At 40.4% G+C, this 6,000-nt stretch overlaps 1 long non-coding RNA gene across 1 annotated transcript; it reads left to right on the forward strand.

The window, feature by feature from the left end:
- The first annotated feature begins 3,511 nt into the window (after window positions 1–3,511).
- LOC148645221 (uncharacterized) lies at window positions 3,512–5,580 on the forward strand. The gene is made up of 6 exons (XR_015928324.1): window positions 3,512–3,726; window positions 3,866–3,950; window positions 4,151–4,204; window positions 4,748–5,040; window positions 5,179–5,263; window positions 5,483–5,580. It is a non-coding gene; the product is annotated as an uncharacterized LOC148645221 (long non-coding RNA).
- Window positions 5,581–6,000: the final 420 nt, after the last annotated feature.

Consider the following 6,000-nt stretch of genomic DNA (forward strand, 5'->3'; position numbering starts at 1 on the left):
TATTGTCTACCCATTTGAGATAAGTAACATGTATGTCCTTGCAAGTCAGATTAAAATGCGGGCTGAGTTGGAGTCTCAGTGGGCGTCAGGATACATCTTTTTTTTTTGTTTTCATCCCATTAAAAGGGCGATTGAAGTCACTTAGAGGTTAGGCATCCTCTCCAGGGTGCTGTAGCTGGGTAGCGAAGTCTGGCTGACTGAAAATATTGGATGAAATTGAGAAAATGACAGCTCCTTTTTAACGTCAAGTTTCCAGTTTTGTTCTTTCATATTTCTCAATTTGGAAGAGCCAATTGTTTCCACACCTGAACAGGGTATTTACTCATTACTCATAATCTATGCATCACACAGTAAACTGCGTGACCAGCATTACAAATAAGCAAAAAAAAATCTTTACGTTTAATTGGCTCTAAAGTTAACAGTTTTCGCTTACTATCTCCAAGGAATAACATACTGTACCACCTCAATTCTCATTTGTTTATTATGGAAGAACAAAAGAGCAATATCGTGATGATGATACACACTTGTTCTGTATTTTGCGCTTTTGAAGTAGTTAATAGGCTGGAGTTGTTGTTTTCTTTGTTACGTACAGGAAGATGGGTTGGAATGATAGGATACTTTGCTGATGCAAGTGCATTGAAGGACAAAACAAAAACTTAGAGTACAGGGGTGAGTGGCTCAGTTGAAGTGCCTCAGGCGCTGTTTTAAATCCCTGGCAGACACTGTTCGTGCTTGGACCAGATGGCCCAGGTGGAAAGTATGGGAAAGCGCATTTAACACCCAGAAGAGTGGGGAACAAGATGCTAACCTGGCTTCTTTTCAGAATCAATCAGTGACCTACTGTCAGACCTGGCTAGATGGGTCCAATGGCCTCCTCGTGTCTGTTACCGTAGGTATGGAAGAGAGAATCCCTGAGAAACGAATCCCCAAAAGCCAACCCTTCCACTGCATGCAGACTGCTGTTCTCTCCCCAAAAGAATCTTTCCATCCAAGGCCTAGAATTAGATGACTTCTTTAATTGTTGTGCCCAATGCAATTCAAATCCTTTTTAGCAGACTCGTCCTATGACGCTTATCCTTGATCCGTATACTATATAAAGTGACTGTAAGTATTCAGTTATTTATACATTTTTAAATTCAAAGAATAAAACAAAATACATTAAGTAACCTAAAGTGCTTAGGGGATATTTAGCACTCACTATATAATGGCTGTAGACATTGCATATTGTGCACAGCTAATTGCCAATACTCTGTATTGTAATGCTTATATTAGATGTACCAGCTACTGCCTCTTTTCTCTTGTGACTTACTTGAGTCGATTGTTATTGAGCACAGTCTGAGAGCTTTGTGCCCACTGCCTGCCCATGGCTAAGGTCAGCATGAAATCCAAAGAGGTCGTAAATACCAGTGGAGGCTTCGAAGTCAGGTATTCTAAAAAACGCCTGGAAGGCCAAACATCAGTCACTCAAGAGAGGTAAGTAAGCACTTTCTGACAGCTGTTCAGGCTGCAGAACACCTTGCGCAAGCTGTAGATCAAAGTTCTGCTGGCCCTGACTCTGCACGGGCAGTTTCCTCCAATGTCTCAGGTGTTAATCAGCCAGCGCCCAGCAGACCGATGGACAGGCTCTAGCAAACTAGAAATAGAGCTCTGTCTGAATGGGCTGCAGTCTCAGGCACGACAGGTTCCTCAGATACTGCAGCATGCAAGCAGTGTGCACAGTTGATCCGTCCCACTGCTTCAGTCCTGGCTGTGAATAATTTTCTTATATAGAGCCAGCCTCTGGACCAGCCATCTGATTTCCTGAAGCAGGTAAATCCAGATATTCAGGGGTGGGTGCTTTCTTCTCACTTTTCTGTAGAAAAATCTTTTTTTCATATAATCTTTTTGATATAATCTGGATCCGAGATGCTTCCTGACCTTGTGAATGTAGAAAATAAAGTCTCCTGATGTTGTTATGCAGGGTCAATGAGACTGAGAATCCAAGGGTCTCTGAACCATGTGTTATGTCACAAGTAATTATGATTCCCCTTTGATTAGGTATTGAAACTTTAATTGAACATTTCCGATTGGTTTGCTGTACCATTGAATTCAAAATCCTTTATTCAGCCCCAGGGATTCAGATCCTAAATAGTCAAAGGTTAGAAAATACTGTCAGCCTTGCACCAGAAACAGTGTTTCAGAATTCCTATATTTTAAGTTTGGATCAAGCAGTAAGAATTATATTGTTCGGGTTTGATAGACAATCTCACCTGTGATTCCGGTACAGGTACATCACTGGTTCCCCAACACTTTTCACTGTATAAACTGCGTATACAGTAAATGCCATTTTATATTCATAGACAACCTGCACTCTTTGCACTTGACAACAGCAACTTTCATGTCTTATAGTATATTAATAATAGTGTCTCTAATAGTAATAATACTGAGCGAAGTGATGCTCCAATGATTGCAAAACCAGTCATCACATCCTCATCACTGTTCTGTTTTCTATGAATACACCAGTTCACATTCTATTTACATACATTGCTTTTGATTTTTAAATCTTTATTCTGAAGGACTAAACTTCTATGTGGAACCTTGTCAAACGCCCACGGGAGTAAATCATGTTGTGACACCTACGGGTATAGAGGAACTAAAGGGATACTCCGCCCAGAAACCAGCTGCGGTATAAAACATTTTGATTACTTTAATTGTTTATGTAGTTTTTAAAAATGTCTTTAGACACTCCGTTAAAAGGAAAAACATCAACATTTCATCCTCTCAGACTTCACATCAGACATGAAATACAGGCTCCCCCAACTCTACTGCAAATTGTGATACTTTATTTTTAAATGTCAATCGAATAGATACATAAGTAATGTCAAGTCGCAAAAAAAGGCTAGATTAGCGCATTACAAAAGCTTCTCAGTAGCCTTAATGCTTGAAAAGAGAGCAAACAGTGGAAACCGCCTCGTTTCGGACCAGTAACTTGGCTTTAGTCTGAATAAGAGATGTACATGGCCGGTATTCTGTGTGGCCGGCCTGGTGGCTCCGCGGGCTGACCCATCGGACACTTCTAAAGTTCAGAGAGCAGATCGACTCCCGGAGAGTCTTGTGAGTTGAAGTCGAGCCCCGAGCCTCCCCGTCACTCTGAGACCTAAGACCCGTGAAAAAACTCGGTGAAGCTCTCATGCTGTCGGGGTGAGTTTGTCGAGGTGGCTGTTCTCTACCACGCCGGCCGTTTTGGGGGGCTCCATTTTCGGGGCCTTCCAAAACAGGGAAAATGGGGGGTTTAAGACCTTTATGAATGCACAGATCGGAATTCAATTCGAAAAAGCAGCCCCTTATACCACTGTGACACCTTCAGGACAGATGTGGCACTAGCAGTAAAAGAGAGGTGCAGTCCTAACTAGGAGCGACAGGGGTCTCTCTCCAGCACATTTCTCTTGATTCGACCAGCTGGCCGCAAGCTAAACGGGTCGGGCGAACAGTTTTGTAGGGGAATGTCACTGTATTGGGTTCTCTGGAAATCCTTAGCCGTTATATGCTTTATATGTGATTTGGTGAGTTCAAGTTTCTATTTATCTTCAGTAACGTCAGTGTTGAGCCCTTGTAACCGATTGCACAGCTGTCATTCAGGAGTCGAGTCCGCCCCCAGAGTGACCTTCCTCAGCGGACACGCCCCGTCCACCTGTTCCACAGGTGCGCCCGGCAAGATGGCGGCGGGGTGAGTTTCTGCGGCGTGGGGTGCGTTTGCTTTTTGTTTCTAATTTTCTTAATTTAAAATACAAAAACTCAAATTTCACTTTGAGGAAAGTGAGACAAAAATATTTTGTTGTTGCAACTTTTGTTAATCGAATTTGTTCCTGTTTAATTTGTGTTTTAGGACGCCGAAATGAGTGTCCTGTCTGTTTGAGCGTGCTCTCGAAGTTTTAGAAGTCTGCATTCAGCGTTCTTATACTACCTTTCATGTAAGTATGTTTTTATAAGATAAGGTCTGGTTCTTTTAACGAAAAAAGGTTGGAGTTAACTTTCAAACATTTGCTTTCTAAAGTTAGTAGCTGTGAAATCTCCGCTTGTCGGATTCGGGCTATAATAACGGTTTCCGCTCCGAAATAATAAAACATTGTAAAGGTTTAATTTAATCATTCGTATGTTTTTATTTCTCCAGGTGAGAAAAACATGTCAAGAACGAACCTCCAGTCATGAAAGTGTTTTTTCCAAGGTAAGTTCTATTTCTACCTTGCACTATACTGTTTGAATTTGTGCAACTAGACGAGGCAACACGTATTTCCCGACGTTTTAACGCCAGAACGGGTTTATACTAACTATATAACTTCTGCTCCTTTCGTTGTGCTTTTGTTTAATCGAAATTGAAACTCTAAGGCGCTGGTTCTTTTTTTTATCTATTGAATCCATTGGGTAAAGATGGATAATACCAACATATTTGCACGATGGTTTTCAATGCGTGGAGTTAAATCGAATATGATAAACGCTATGAGTGGTACTTGATCTTAAATGTATAAGTAGAATTTCAAAAATCTTCTGTAAGGCTGAACGTATTTTTTTTAATGGAGTAGTGGGACTGGGTTGTATCTGAGATCCACACTAAAAGTTACCTAGTGGCTTGTTATAGCATTTTAGCATGTTTGAATATTTCTTTATTGGGGCAGTTTATTAAAAAAGTTAAAAGACTTCAGAACTTCAAGTGAATCGATTGTGCAAATCCGATATCTTGTTGACTTGATCCTTTTTCTTTTGCCTTCAGTTCTGCGGCTCCTGATCCTTTGCGCTCCGACGATCTCCTTTCCAATCCACTCCAGCAACTCGTCGTGCGTTGGCAGGTTCTTCTTGACAATGTGTGCTTTTCCTTGAATTGTATTTTGATACCCGTGGCTTTATCTGTAGTGTACCCTTTGTATACTGATTTGCCTTATTCTTAACCTGAGTGTTTCCTGTAGACTGCTGCTATTGTATTTGCTGTGCATTGTGAAATGAAAACTCTTGATTTCACAGGTGCGCCCGGCAAGATGGCGGCGGGATGAGGTTCTGCGGCGTGAGGTGCGTTTGCGTTTTAATTCTACTTTTCTTATTTTAAATGCAAAAAATACAATTTTACTTTGAGGAAAGTTAGACAAAAATGTATTGTTGTTGCAACTTTTGTTAATTGCATTTGTTTCTGTTTAATTTGTGTTTTAGGACGCCGAAATGAGTGTCCTGTCTGTTTGAGCGTGCTCTCGAAGTTTTGGAAGACTGCATTCAGCGTTCTTATACTACCTTTCATGTAAGTATGTTTTTAAAGACGTGGTATCTCTAGCTCTATTTCCTTTAACGAAAAAAGCTGTAATTTATCTTCAGTCACTTGCTGTATGAAGTTGGTAACTGTGTATCTGTTAGTATCTCAGCTGTGCGGAATCGGGTTATATTTTCGCTTTCCGTTCCGAAATGATCAACTTTTGCAAAGATTAAATGTACTAATTCGTATGTTTTCTTATTTCTCCAGGTGACATAAGGATTTCAAAAACCGGCCACCATTTATTGTTTTTTTCCGAGGTAAGTTTTATTCTTATCTTACGCTATACTATTTATATTTGTGTATTAAAGACGACACGTATTTCACAGCTTTTTAACAGCAGAACGATTGTATACCAATGTTATCACTTCTTTTCGTTTAGTTGTGCTCTTGCTGAATACAAATAGGAAACACTAAATCGCTGGTTCATTTTATGGGTTATTTTATTCATAATAGGCTGAACCTACTTTCTAAATATTGGAGTAGTGGGACTGGGATGTATCTGTGATTTCTCATGCTGTTACCTATTGGTTTCTTGTTGAATTTGAGCGTGTTTGTATGTTTTTTCATTGGGGCAGTTTATTAAAAAAGTTAAGACTTCAGAACTTCAAGTGAATCGATTCTGCAAATCCGATATCTTGTTGACTTGATCCTTTTTCTTTTGCCTTCAGTTCTGCGGTTCCTGCTTCTCTGCGCTCCGACGATCTCCTTTCCAATCCACTCCAGCA

The sequence above is a fragment of the Lepisosteus platostomus genome, chromosome 19 (assembly GCF_059453375.1).
Source record: "Lepisosteus platostomus isolate fLepPlt1 chromosome 19, fLepPlt1.hap1, whole genome shotgun sequence".
Lineage (NCBI taxonomy): Eukaryota > Metazoa > Chordata > Actinopteri > Semionotiformes > Lepisosteidae > Lepisosteus > Lepisosteus platostomus.